Below are 15,350 nucleotides of genomic sequence, written 5' to 3'. Positions count from 1 at the left end.
CGCTGTGGGGCGCCCAGGCAGGAGGACCTTTAGTCCTGGTTTGTAACACCGACCGGGACTAAAAAAGGCAGCCACACGTCAGCAGCTGCAGGCGCTGGGATTTTTGTTTTTTTAAGGAGGGGTTTAGGGGTTTTCATATTGTGTTTCCCCTTTTTATTTTTGTGTTTACCCTTCAATTCTTTTACATTTAGGGTTTCATTTTTATTTTATATTTTCCATTCAACTCGACGCTAGCTACTACATATAGCAACGAAGGAACCATTACACAACATCGTCATGAACATATATAGAGAGAAGTGACCTCTCTTTCTCTGTGCTTGGCCGAACAACAAGTTTTCGTATATCTATCCGGCGCTACTACATATAGTACACGATCATGCATATATACAATATAACATCTCTTAAGATCCCTAACATCTACCAAAATCGCATTGCAATTCCCAATGGTATTCTCCATCTGTAGGTATGGCGTGCTCAACAAAGAATCTCGCCAATTCCTCTTGAATTGCTCTGATGCGATCATTTGGTAGGAGTTTGTCCCGCTTCTCTTAGATCTAATTTAAAGAAGGGGTCAATACATATATATGAATGAAACTCAACACAATTGATGGTAATAAAATAAAATAGTGAAGATTTTTTTACGTACTTCAAATTGACGTGAAGATCTGCCCCGCTCAAAGGTTGAGTGGCAAATGAACTCGCAAACGTGGTATCCACATAAATTATTCCCGGGTGCCTGCCACAAGCACTTTACGAGAATAGAGTTCAATCAAAATGATAATCAAGCATGATAATGGTATTCAAACTAGAATCAATGAGAGATGTGCGGAACTAGCTAATACGACTTACTTTGGGGTGTGAAAATCGCAGCTCCTTTTTCCATTCACCCGGTACCTTGCTGGTGAACTTTTTCCAAACCTTGCCCAACAAAGAAAATGATTACTTGATATCAGGAAATGAACAAAAGTTGCCAATATGGTGCGATAATGATTGAACTTACTTCTAAAGCATTTCACTGATGTCCGCTCACTCCTTAGGCTCTTTACGTCTCGAGTCCAACACAATTACTAGCCCTGCGTCAAGCTGAATGGCTAGTAGAATAAAGTGGAAGTTGCGCACACACAACTCATCAATTACACTTAACCTCGAATAAGCGAAACATAATATGCACAAGAGAGTAACACTCACTTGAAGTTGTAAGAAAAGAGTATTTCCCTTCTATTTTGTTGTTTAAGTAATGCCTTTAGCAAGTTTTTCTCAGTTCCGTTGGGGTTCTTTTGTACCGTTTATTCATTTACGGTATTCGGGTTAATGAGCCCAATATCATAGATTTGTCCTCTTTTGCATTCGAGGATCTTCAAGATAATTATACATGCAATGAACAAGCTGAGCTAGAGACTTAATTACAGAAATAATAATTACAGACAATAGCAACTCATGAGAGTTTTGTCGAGGGTGTCTTGATTGTATAACTGGAATAATTCTTCAAATTCAACGTACAACATGTCGACTCCAATGAAGTCGTGCTCATCTTTAATCCCCAGCAAGATATTGTCGGTCCCATCCTTGCAGGTTTTCAAGTACCAGTCATGTAATCTTCGCATCATCATTGATAGATGCGGGAGCTGCTCAGGTTTGACGAGTGGCTTCCCGTGCTCGTATCTAAAGGCTACTACCTCAACCATTTCGAACTATAGATCAATATCCTCATCACCCAAGTAATCACCAAGAGTGAGACCAAGACCACCGGCCGCTACCACCGGATCATTAACGATATCGGTAAACACCTTGAGCGGGGGCATGATTGCTTTTCCTGTTTGACGAGCTGGAGAATTGTTTTCCCACTTTTTGCAGCATTGCTAGTACTTCCCAACCGGTTCTCATATGTCTTTACAATACAACGATCATAGTGTGATAGTGGCGGAGGCGGTGGTGGTCGCCTAAGGGCATCCAGTATGCGCTTTGCTTTTACCAGATCTATTTTCTCCTTTGGAGGTGGACGTTTTGGTGCAAGCTGGCGTTTCACATCGGTAGCCACGATGTCATTGTTTTCCTCCTCAGTCATCTCATATGGTAACTTGGCAGGAGCCTTCTTGACGCTTGTACCTGCTCTGGATTTCTTTGTTATTGTACTAATAGCCGCCGGAGCGGCGGCGGCTCTCTTTCGCCGTTGCTGAGGTGGCGGAGTCAGCTGACATGGCGAAGGAGGCGGAGTCCACTGACACGGCAGAGATAGCTGAGGCGGAGGAGGATTCTGCTGAGGGCCTCCTTTACTGGAGTCCGCTGACACGGCGGAGGCAGCTGATGCAACGGAGATAGAGCTGGAATGTGAGGAGTTTGCTGAGGGGCCTCCTCCAGCTGAGTCTGCTGAGGCCGCGTCCAGTTTGGAAGCGCAATGTTTTCCTTTCTCCATAGAATGGTCGTCCTTACGACATCTACCAGATGAGTCTCCCCTTCACCTATAGGGTAGTCATGGTCCAGCCCCTCGAATACGTTGGTAACTTCATCCACCCCAACAACAGCATAGCCATCTGGAATCGGATTGCAATGGAAAGTTCCATCTGGTGCAGGAGGTAAGACATAGCCGACCATCACCTTCAAGGTTCGGTTCAAGCATTTCGCCATTAGCTCACAATGTTCCCTCTCCGTGATATCATCCACGGGGTAGCGAGGAGCTGTGATATCAGGACGAACGAGCTCCTTGGAAGCCACACTGCTTTTCCCCTGAGATGGTGGGATAGCTTCTTCGTGGACAACATGAATGAAGGATCTTCGTGCTGCTGAGATGGTGGGCCGGTAGCTCGCTGATTGGTAAGTGCCTCTAGTTTCTTCTCATGCAACGCTAATCTTTCTTCCATCTTCTGCATCTGGTCTGCTTCCTCTTTCTTCTTTCTCCCTCGGCTTCTATAACCAGTGCTTTCAGGAAACCCATGCTTGAGCCTGATGTGCCTCATGTTCGTCTAGGGTGTTCAAGATTCTCGAGGGTGTGTGATAGCTCGTCCTTCTCTCTGTCAGGATGGAACCTCCCTTCCTACACTTCCTTGATTGTTTCCTGAATCTTTATGATGGGTGTTTCAAGTTGAGCTTTCGTGAAAACACACTTCCCTGTTTCTGGGTCCAAAGTTCCCCCATGCCCGAAGAGCCAAGTACTTGCCCGTTCGGGCCAGTTCAATGTCGCTGGTTGGACCCCTTTAGCAAACAGGTCGTTCTCAGTTTTGTCCCACGTAGGCCGGGAAAAGTTGTAGCCACCTGAACCCATAACATGGTGATACTTCTTCTTTGCAGCATTTTGCTTATTTATCTGTGACCTAGTCTTAGCTTTCTCCGATTTCTTGTACGCTACAAATGCGGGCTAGTGATCTTTTATCTTTGCATATTGACCGCTGAATTCTGGAGTCTTGTCTTTCTCAACAAACTCGTTCAATCTTTTCTTCTAGTTCTTGAATTGTTCTTCCATCTTCTTAAGAGCCCACGCCTTGACTTGTCACTGTATAACTGGGTTATTTGGATCCTCCTCTGGCGGTACGCTGAATTTTGTCATGAGCGAGTTCCAAAACTCATCTTTCTTTCTATCGTTGACATAAGATACTTCAACGTGCTTCTTCTTATTCCATTCTTGGATGCTGATCGGGGTGCTGTCTGATGTCTACTACGCAACTTTATTCTTGTAGACATGTGTTGGGCCTCCAAGCACAGAATTTTGTAGGATAGTAGCAATTTTCCCTCAAGTGGATGACCTAAGGTTTATCAATCCGTGAGAGGTGTACGATGAAGATGGTCTCTCTCAAATGACCCTACAACCAAATACAAGAAATCTCTTGTGTCCCCAACACACCCAATACAATGGCAAATTGTATACGTGCACTAGTTCGGCAAAGAGATGGTGATAAAAGTGTAATATGGATGGTAGAAATATATTTTTATAATCTGAATAAATAAAAATAGCAAGGTAGCAAATAGTAAACGGGCACAAAAACGGTGTTGCAATGCTTAAAAATGAGGCCTAGGGTCCGTACTTTCGCTAGTGCAACCTCTCAACAATGCTAACATACTTGAATCATATGATTATCCCTCAAAGTGCAATAAAGAATCACTCCCGAGTTCCTATTAGCGGAGAACAAAAGATAGGAATTGTTTGTAGGTCACGAAACCACCTCAAAGCTATTCTTTCTATTCGATCTATTCAAGAGTTCGTACTAGAATAATACCAAAATGAATTCATATTCATTACTCAATCCGCACAAAGAACTATAAAGAGATCCCAAAGTTTTCGTCGAAGAAAAACGTGCATCAACCCCTATGCATAGGTTACCCCAATATCACCGCGGGAATCCGCGAGTTGAATGCCATAACACATATCAAGTGAATCAATAAGATACATCATTGTCACCTCAAGTATTCATATTGCCAGACATATATCATGTGTTCTCATCTCTGAATATTCAATCCGACAAGACAAAACTTTGAAGGGTAAAGATTCAATTCATCATAACAAGAGTATAGAGGGGAGAAACATCATATGATCCGATTATATTAACAAAGTCCATGATATAGATCACGAGAGAGAGAGAGAGAGAGAGATCAAACACATAGCTACTGGTATAAACCCTCAGCCCCGAGGGTGGACTACTCCCTCCTCATTGTGATGGCCGCCGGGATGATGAAGATGGCCACCGGAGATGATTCTCCCCTCCAGCAGGGTGCCGAAACAAGGTCTAGATTGGTTTTCACGGATATAGAGACCTTGCGGTGGCGGAACTTCTGATCTAGGTTAACCCCGAAGGGTTTTGGAATATTTGGGATTTTATAGGGCGAAGAAGGGATGTGGGAGCACTACAAAAAAAATACACTTCTGTGATGATATGTGTTTGCCACAGTAGGTCGCGTTTTTTGTCATGCATGTACATCCATGACGATTTTATGACAGAATCAAGATAGTCATACATGTGCTGTCGTAGAAGTGTTCCATGACATTACCAAAATTATCATCATGGAAGTGTCCACTTCCATGACGATAAATCGCGCGTCACAGAAGTGCTTTCGTCAAGGGTGACCGACACGTGGCATCCACCGTAACGGAACGCTGCTAAGCTATCGGGTCGGGTTTTGGATCTAATAACCTGTTAACAGCCCCGACCAATGGGGATTTTCCACGTGTAAAATCATCATTGGCTGGAGGAAACACGTGTCGGCTCATCGTTGGGACAGATGTCATCCACTCATTGGATAGAAGGCGCCTATGATACGTTGACACGTGGCACGGCCCAACAGAGGCCCATTCCTGTGAAAAGGCCGGCCCGTTTGACTTGGTCAAAAGGTGGCAGGCCGGCCCATGGAAAGCTTGTTAACGGCCTGTTTGCATATAGCCCATTTACAACCTACTAACCCAAGGCACGTTACGCCCTATCCAAATTAGGCCCAATAGCATCATCTGGGCCATCCAATATGATTCCAGCCCGTTTTCACTTCTGGCCCATGTATGGCCCATGACGTCTTTCGGCCCATATGAGGCCCTTTGTAACTCTTGGCCCATTAACGGCCCATCGTGAAACTGGCTTGTAATGAACAGTGTATCACTTTACACCCATTAACGACCCATGCTGAAACTGGCCCGTAATGAACAGTGTATCACTTTATACCCATTAACGGCCCGTTATTCTGTTGGGCCGTTTCCAGCCCATGTTATCTTTCGGCCTTCTCAGAGCCCATTTATTCTTGGGCTCATTTCCAGCATTCGCTTACTTATGGCCCGTTACTGTCATTTTCTGCTTGTGGGCCAAATTCAGCCCGTGGTTACAGTCGGCCCGTTTGTGGTCCGTTAATACGTTGGGCTGTTTTCATAGCGTCATCAAATACGACCTATTAACGATGGCCCGTTATGGTCGGCCCATGAACGGGCGATTCCAACTCTAGCCCGTTTACGGCCATAATGTGGTCTGTTTGGCCCATGTTTGGCCAATCGATCATACGGCTCGTATAAGGCCCATTGATGATACGGCCCGTAGAAGGCCCATTGTTTCTACGGCCCGTAGAAGGCCCACTGTTTCTACATCCCGTAGGAGGCCCAATGTCACTACAGTAAATATTAGCCATGGTTATTATGGCCTAGTTTTAAAAAATAGGTTATTGCAGCCACTAGCAAACCGCGGAAAAAGAACTGCAATGACTACAAGCAAACAAATAAACAAGACAAAAAGGAAATAAATAAGCAAGCAACTAACGCTAGGCTATCATGGCTATTACACATATTACATCCACTGGGCATCGAAGTTCGCCACCAGTGCAAATATAGGGAACAAAGCAGCATATCATATACACTGGTTGTCAAAGTTGGCGACCAGCATAAATAAACGCCGCAACAAAACAAATCTAGAACTGAAACCACTTCAGAAGATCTCAAGAAACAATATCCTGGGTACCCATAATGCTGGCAAGACGCTTAGCAAGCTTATTAACTTTCTCTTGTTTGGTGCTTAAATCCTCCAACGCTTGTTGTTGCACCAGGAAATATGCATCTGAATTCCGCAGGGACTTCCTCAGTCCTTCAGCTTCCTGTCGCAGCACATCTGATCGATGTCTTTCAACTTGAAGTTGAGACTCAAGAAGACGAACTGATTCAGGCAGCGAGTTCGAAGAGCTTGTGCCAGCAGTAGTGGCCAGTAACTTGAACACTACATCAAGACATGACTTTTGGGTTCTCTCACTGTCATCAAGATAGTTTTTACCAGCTTTCTTGGAGACCAACAGGGATGTCTCACTATCTTGAACCTTATATGCATTACTTCCTTTACCATTGCATAACGCGGTACTGTTCTCCAATATTTTGTCCGCATTCTAAAAGAGAAACAAGCAGATACATCACAAGTTTACCATGTTGTATATGAAACTCATTTTGGTAAATGAGTTCAGTAGTAAAGTGGACAGGATAACAACATGAAACAAACATATATCTATGTACCATGGTCACTTTATGGTCTATACCATTCTAGTTTTTGTTGCCAAATCAAGATAGAGACACAATTCAAATAATATTTGTTCAAGACAAAGCAGAATAGACAGAATATAAGTGTGGGAAACTATAGAGCAATAACAACACTTTTAATGTGCATGACATGAGAACATAACTGTTTATTCAATTGAAACTGAAATCAACATAGAGCAGGTTACAACAGCAAACCAGTTAAAGAAACAGGTTTGAAACATACCTGTTGCACCATTGGAGTTTCAATTCCATCCTTCAAATTTGAAAATAGTTGGTATGAGTAAATACAGTAATGCAAGAGCAAAGGAGTATGAACCATAGCTACATAACCTGACCTGAGAACAAATCTTCTTCTCCTTTAAGCGTTGAGTTGGGATTCGGAGTGGTGGTCCTCGTGCTTTGGGCACTGCAGTTCCCTTACTAACTGCTCGTGTTTGGGTGCTCTGTGGTGGAGACGGTGCTGTGTCAACTGGAACTGGGTTATTATCTGCCGGGGTTGGGGTTAGAAGGGGTGTAGCTGGTTCTCTGTCCAACTGGGTAGGGGTACAATCTGCGAGAGTCTGGGTTATGTGTGGTGGATCTGGTCCTTGGGCAAGTACAACCATGGTTCTATCTGCATCAACCGGTAGCACTATCTTTTCTGAAGATCATGTTGTTACTCCCTTAGATACTGCCATCACCCTCTCCAATTCAAATGGCTGATAAACAAGAAAAGTAATTGAAAGTATAGACATTGTATATAGACAGGTGCAATGGATAGTGGGGAATAAAAGAGGACATGAAATAATTCATATTTATGTTGTCTAACCAAACAGGATAGCATGGCACAATTTCACATATATGATGGCTAACTAACCAGGATAGCATGACACAATTTCACATTATGATGGCTAACTAAAAAAGATGGAAAGACATAGTTCAAAGAGAAAAATTCACTGCATGTCCTCATACTTGTCGCGTTGGCCGCATTTCTCCTCGTACTTGCAAATACCCAAAATACAGTCCTACAACTTGTCTCAGGTGGTCATCTACGGTCCAAAATACCATTTCCTCTACGTATGTGCTGACTTGGCTGTTGACTGGCTAGTCCATGCGGGCTTTGACCGCCAGCTCACCTGAGCGGGAGAATACAAGGGGGTTTATTGCAAAAACAATGAATTTTCGTTTGTCCCCCGCCTGGACGGACCGCGCCTTACCCACCCACCTGGTCGGATCGCGATTGCACCCACCTGGTCGGACCGCACACACCGCACCGCACCGCACCTCTCCCTCTCCTCTCCCGTATCGAACCCTAATCACCGTCGCCTGCTCCACCACCGCCCCCTGCTCCGCCGCCGTCGCCGCAGGCACCACCGCCTGGATCTGCTGCTACCTCTCACCAACGGCATGTCATCTGTGAGATCCTCCCGCTCCGGTGTGCGCTCTGGTCTGCGTGGCCGCTCTGTTGAGGTGCCGCTGGTCGGATGCCCCGATTGTGGCGAACCCATCAAGTGCTACCGCTCTAGCACTGATGAGCATGATGGTTGGGTTTTCTACAAGTGCACCCACGACAATGTAAGCTTCAGTCTTGCTCTGTTCGATTCATGCACCTGCCATATTCAGTAGCCATGCTCTGCTCAGTAGGCATGATGGCTGCGTTAACTAGTTGTGATGTGCTTAGAAGTTAATTGGAGAGATCTCTTAACTGAATGTTCAGTAGTCATCATGTGATTAGAAGTCTTGAATGTGCTCAGTAGCCATGGTTAACTGAAATTTAGTCCTTAACTTAACATTTTTTCATGTTAACTGCACTTTGTCAGTCATTTTCACACATTGCATTGCTTTGGTTGTAGGTCACCTGTGATTTCTGGCGCTGGGAGATGGAATATGTGCAGCATCTGGTTGAAACTAGAGTTCTTGTTGGCAATGTTGCTGTAGATGCAATTGGTGCAGTTGAGGACAGGAGGGAAGATCTTGAGAGGAAGAGGACTGAGTGGATGGGAGGAAGAAACTTAGCTGGAAGGGCCTTGGCTGGAAGAGGCATTGCAGGCAGGGTGAATTTTGACAGCCCTAGTGAGAAAAACCTTGCTACCAAGCAGCAAGTTGCTATGCTTCTTAGATTAGGTAGAGAGATCCTTCTAGTGCTAAAGCTTCTTATGGCTAGTGTTGTGGTTCTTTGTGTATTGTCTTTCATCTTCATTATGAAGAAGTGAGATGTTGATAAATTAGTATCTATGGCTGTCTGAGCTGGATATGTATCAATGGCTATAATGGATATGATGTTATTTTGGCTGTATGGTTGTAATGGATATGTATCTATGAAGTAATATCGATGTTTCAGTGTCAATGTTGAATCTTCCAATTTGTTGTTAATATTTAGTTAACTTTGTCTTCTCTGAGCTCTCTGAGCCAAATATTCAGTTAACTGCACTTGGTCAGTGTCAATGTTGACTGCACTTGGTCTTTTCTGAGCCAAATATTCAGTTAAATGAGCTTGATTGATATGGCCAAATTGTAAATCAACTTAACTGAACCAAAGATTCAGTTAAATGAGCTTGATTGATATGCCCAAAATGTATTTGAACTTAACTGAACAAGGATTAAGTTAAATGAGCTTGTTTGATATGGCCAAAATATAACTGAACTTAACTGAACAAATATTCAGTTAACTGATTTGTCCACAACAATGCACACTGGCACCCTACAACTTGCATTGTATGTTTGCCTTTGGTCCACAACCACCAGATCCACCTGTGCTTCCTCCCCCAGCCACAAGTATATCTTCCTCCCCCAGCCACTCATTCCCATTCTTCTCTTCTTCTCCAGCGCCACAAAGTTCTTCTCTTCTTCTCCAGCACCACAAAGATCCAAGGTGTCATGGGATGATCTCCCTAGCTCTTTTGGAGACAACTCTGTTACCAGCAAGGTTGGTCATCTCCTCATCTCCTACTAGGGTTACCAACAGCTAGGTTTTTCTCTTGTTTCTTCAGTCTGAATCCAAATCTGGATTTGTTTTAGGCTCCTGCCACAATTTTCTGTGAGGAATGGAGAGGCCTGGCCATAGATTTGCCTAGTTTTACATGTCAGCATGGAACTTTGTGTGAGAAGGTTGTGGCATTTGGATAATACTGGCAGGAGGTTCCTAACCTGTGCCCAGAAGGTTAGTACAAACTCATTCACACTGTCAAAAGTTTAAAAAGCTCAAATTTTAGTTATTTTTGAGTAGTCAATTTGTATGCCATTTAAAGTGCTATGTTTAGTTAACTGAAATTTGTTGAGTAGTTAACTGAATTTCTTGATTAGTTAACTGAAATTATGTTTGTTTTAAATTCATAGGAAGTACCTAGCTGCAACTATGTGGAGTGGGTTGACCCTGAGTGGCCTGATGCTATGAAGATGAGCCTAGCTAGGATATGGAGCATGTATGAAGAGAAGACAAAACATAATCTCAGACAAAATGTTCTGAATGCCGAGGAAAACTTGAAGATTTTGGAAGGGAAGAAGAAGTTGGAAAAAGAGCTTAGCAATTTCAAACTTGATTTTGCTAATCTTTTGCCTGAGAAGGAGCATGCAATTAGCCAATTAGGTAGCACACAAATTGCTATGGCTAAGCTTAGGGCAGAGCTTGAGAAGAGGAAGATGAATGACAAAACAGTAACAAGCATTCATCAGGTATTTAGGGCTAAGGCAGAAAAAGAGAGAGATCAAGTGATCCAGGAGAGGGACCAAGTCATTGGAGAGAGGGATAAATTAAAGCAAGAGAAGAGAAAGCTTGAATACATGATTGGTGACTTGTTCAAACACAAAGAGGACACCAAGGAGAAGATAAGGAAGCTTAAGGGGATGCTGGATGATTTTGATTGAGCTGATGTTGTACTACATGCTGAATGATTTAACTGGTGTTGTACTAATGTTGTACTGATGTAGTACTAGATGCTTAATGAATTTGATTGAACTGATGTTGTACTAGCTCAAATTCCAGTTTGATGTTATTCAAGTCAATTTGTTTATCCAGCAGCTAACCACATATGCATACCTAACAGTTCAACTGCAAGGATTTATTTAGTTGTTTATTTGGTGCTGACAAAAGACAGAAATGTTGAACTGAATGTTGACAACATTCAGCATACCTAACAACTGAATATGACAGCAACAATGACAGTAGTTCATAGTACTTGTCCACAAACATGACAGCAACATTCATCATTCCATAGCACTTGTTCACATTACCCAAACAAGACTAGCAGTAATAATTAACTTATGTGCTCACATTATACAAGTACACCTAACTAACCAAACATCTTTAATTATAACTTATATGCTGAAAATACTATACTTTCAGTATACCTAACTAACCACCTTCACTTCTTCAGGACATCTTCTTCAGGCGCTCTGACCGGCGAACCTCAGCTACACCTTCTTCAGGCATCTTCCTCTTCTTCTTGTTCATCTTCTTGTCAGCCACCTCTGCATGTGCTTCAAGTGCCAAGACCACCTCCACCTCCTGCTTGACGATGTCAGGAACATATAGAAGCACGTCGACGTCAATTGGGCGGTGCTTGTCACCCTCCCTGGCGACAGGCGCCACCATCTGGACCTCCGGCTTGGGGACGACGGGCACCGCCATCTGCACCTCCAGCTCGTCGTCAGAGAGAACGATCACCTCTGGCTCCTCCCAGCCAGTCGACCAAGACGAGTCGGCGTGCATCACCTGGTCGTTGCCTGCAAGGTCATCGATGACCCTCTGCCAGGCGGGGCTGTTCTCCATGCCGGTGAAGGCGGTGTGGTCGTCGGCGGTGACTGAGCGAGGAGAAACCTAGGCGACGCTATTGGCGAGTGGACTGTGGACACGAGTGGCGAGTGGCGAGTGGCGAGTGGAGAGCAGCGGGTGGGTGGGTGGGCTTAAAGACAGAGTCGGAGAAACCAAAACGGCATGCAGACAACACAGCGCACGGTCGCCGTATATAATGTGCAACGAACGCTGGACCTGAGGGCCACAATGAAATAATAAGGTGTGTGTCAAGTAGCATTTGGTCAGACTACTAGTACTATCCCACTGGCAATGCACGCATCTCTTCATACCACAGGCCTGGGTTCGAGCCCCAGGCTAGCCATTTTTTTGTTTTTTTTGAATCAAAAATTCATTTTTCATCTAGTTAGTGCTGATCAGAAATACACCTATTTACATTCAGGCCAAACATTTTTAATGTCTTTTTTCAATCAAAAAATATCAGTGCTGATCAGATCAAAACACTCAGGTTGATCTGTATGAACTCAAACAATCAACTTTCATAAATGTAAGTCAAAACATTCAGATGAGATGGCCACGGGGGTGTACTAACTTGCATAAATATTAGTCAAACATGCAGTTAACTGAATGAGCCAATGATTGAACTACATTTCAATAGTTTCAAACACTGAATGGCTGGCACATTTGAATAGTTTCAAGCACTCAGAATGAAGTTTTTGACAAAAAATGAGATGGCTGCAAGTACAACACCAGAGATTCATCTAAACTCATCAAACATAGTGACTCGTTTGTGCTTCTTGGGCACATGTGCACTTGGCCCTACTTGCTTCTTCTCCTCAGCTCTTCTTCTCTTGGCCTCTTCTTGTTGTTTCCTCTTTGCTTCTTGATCTTCCTTCCTCTTAAGTGATGCCTCTGCTCTCTTTGCTTCTTGTTCTTCTTTTCTCTTAAGTGATGCCTCTGCTTTAGCTGCAATTGCTTCAATTGCTTTTGCTTCCTTCTCTTGTTGCAATGCTGCTTTCCTTGCTACTGTTGCTTGATGCTTTGCTGTTGTTTCCTCACCCTTCTTCTCTTTTGCTGCTCTTCTTCTTCTTGCTGCCTGCTCTGCTTTCCTGATAGCAACATCTTGCCTTTTTGCTTTTGCCTCCTCTACTCTTTTCTCTGCCAACTCATTCATGGACTCCAGTGCTGCATCTCTTCTGGCTGCCATCTGCCTTTCTTTGTCCTTCTTCATCTTCAACAGTTTCATGGTCAGATTCCCATCAGTTATAGCTGTTGTAGCTGTTGTTGTATGTGTTGTAGCTTGAGAATTAGCTGCCATAGAGACAAATGTTGAATCTGGCACAGTGGTTTCATTGCAATCTCTAGGCACTGGTCTAGCTTGCTGCATCCTGTGTAGCATTGTACATCCAAAGTCCTGCACCTGTTCAAAGACAAGAGGTGGACACAACTTATAAGCATCCTAGCATTTACCTGAAATACACTGGTAAAAAGTGGACAAAAGATTAGCATTTACCTGAAATACAACTGGTGTATCATACTCTTCATCTTCTTGAGCGGCATTTTGAGCAATATGGACCTCCTCCTGTGTGAGTTGGCCATCATCTTGTGTTACATTGACCTTATGCTGTGGTACTTGGGCATCATATTCTGCTAGATTAACCTCATCCTGTGTGAGCTGGCCACCATCTTGTGTTAGATTGACTTCCTGCTGTGGGAGTTAGCCTTCTTGCTGATCAGCATGTGGTGCTTGGCCAGCAACTTGTTGGTCATCATCTGACACATCATCAGGTATAGCCATTTGCCCCCTTCTCACTTTTATCTTTGGCAAAATGCCAGCCTTCCTTTGATTGCATCCTTTGATGTTGTGGCCTGATTCATGGCAGTAGGAGCATGTTATCTTAACTCCATGTCTGCTCATCACCTTGGTTCCATCTTTCTTTTCAATCTCATAAGGCTGCTTTCTCCTACTCTTGTTTGAAGGCCTCCCTACTTTTTTTTCATAGACAGGTGGCTTGATTTCACACCCATTCATCTTCTTCCACTCTCTCCTATCTCTGCAAGGCTTGATAATGGGTTGGTATGCTAGCTTGAATGCCTCAATACTGTAGCAAGAGTGCACCAAAGTCTCAGGGTCAATTCTTTCATGTCTGCAGCATGCAATTGCATGGTGACATGGAACTCCACTAAGATCCCACCTCTTGCATGTACAACTCTCTTCCTTGATGTCAACAATGTATGTCCGGTTCTTGTTGCCAACCTGGAAAATGCCATCACCAGCCCCTGAAACCATGCATGTAGCTGACAGCTCAATATTCTTTTCAACTCTTTTCCTTATTTTTGGGCATATAGAGCCAGGCCAGTTCTCTGCCTCCTTTCTTTTATTGTAGAATCTGACCATAAGCTGGCTTTTGATCTTGTCAACCATTGATCTGATCAGCATCTCCCTAGCCTCAAGGATATATTTGTTGAAAACCTCACAGTTGTTGTTCAGAAGGATATCACACTTAGGCAATTCTCTTTGGAAACCCCTCACCCAAGTGTTTGGTGGTAGCTGCTCAAGCCATGTGTAGGCTTCCAAGCTCATGGCCTTTAGCTCCTCCATGTTTGCAGCCCACAGTTCAGGTGTTGTTCTCCTTGCACACTTCCATAACTAGTTCTTCAGTACATCTCCTTTGTGTGTTTGCTGAAAATTCTGCCATATATGCCTGACACAATGATTGTGCTCTGAATCAGGAAAGTGCTGCCTCACTCCCTTGATCAGCCTCTTTTGTTTGTCTGACATAACAGTCCATGGTTCTGTGTTGAGTATTCCCAAGTCACTCTTCAGGTTTGACAAAAACCATTTCCATGTATCAGTGTTCTCTACCTCCATGACTGCAAATGCCAGAGGGTAAATGCAGTCATTGGGATCCATCCCAACAGCACACAACATAACACCTCCATACTTGCTCTTTAGGTGACATCCATCTAAACATAAGACAGGCCTGCAGGCTTGCATGAAACCCCTTTTGCAGGCATCCAGAGATAAATAGCAACTTCCAAATATGCCATCATTGACACCCACATAGAAAGAGTTACCTGGGTTTGATGTTCTGACTTCTTGTGCATAATACCACATGCTGCTGTACTGCTCTAACTCATCTCCTTCAAGGACCTTCTTGACTAGCCTCTTACCCCTTCTAAGTTTGCTCCTTGTAGTTGTCATGTTCCAGTCCTTCTGAACCACCCTTGCAAAATTCTTCATGTTCATGTTTTCATCTACTCTGAAAGAATCAATGTATTTTCCTGCCATGAAGGGAGCAGTGAATGACTTCACAGACCATTTCTTTATGCAACTATGGTTTGGATTGTATTTCTTGACCATCAAGCATTTTGTTCTGCAATCAAATGATGCAAACAAAGACCAAGGGCAACCTTCTTCACAAATGGCTTGTAGTCTTTTCCTATCATTTCTGGGCACTTAATGTCAACCCTTTCCCTACAGCTGTACTCTTTGATAGCTTTCCTCAGTAACTCAACACTTGCAAATGTCTGTCCCACTTGGAACTATGGTTTAGACAGGTCTTCTTCTCTGAAACTTTTGAAATTGAGCTTAACCTTATCTTCGTCAGAAGAAGGCAAACACAGGTCCACATCTTC

This window comes from Triticum dicoccoides, chromosome 5B (assembly GCF_002162155.2).
Source record: "Triticum dicoccoides isolate Atlit2015 ecotype Zavitan chromosome 5B, WEW_v2.0, whole genome shotgun sequence".
NCBI classification, from domain to species: domain Eukaryota; kingdom Viridiplantae; phylum Streptophyta; class Magnoliopsida; order Poales; family Poaceae; genus Triticum; species Triticum dicoccoides.
Note: the sequence above shows the minus strand (reverse complement) of the source record.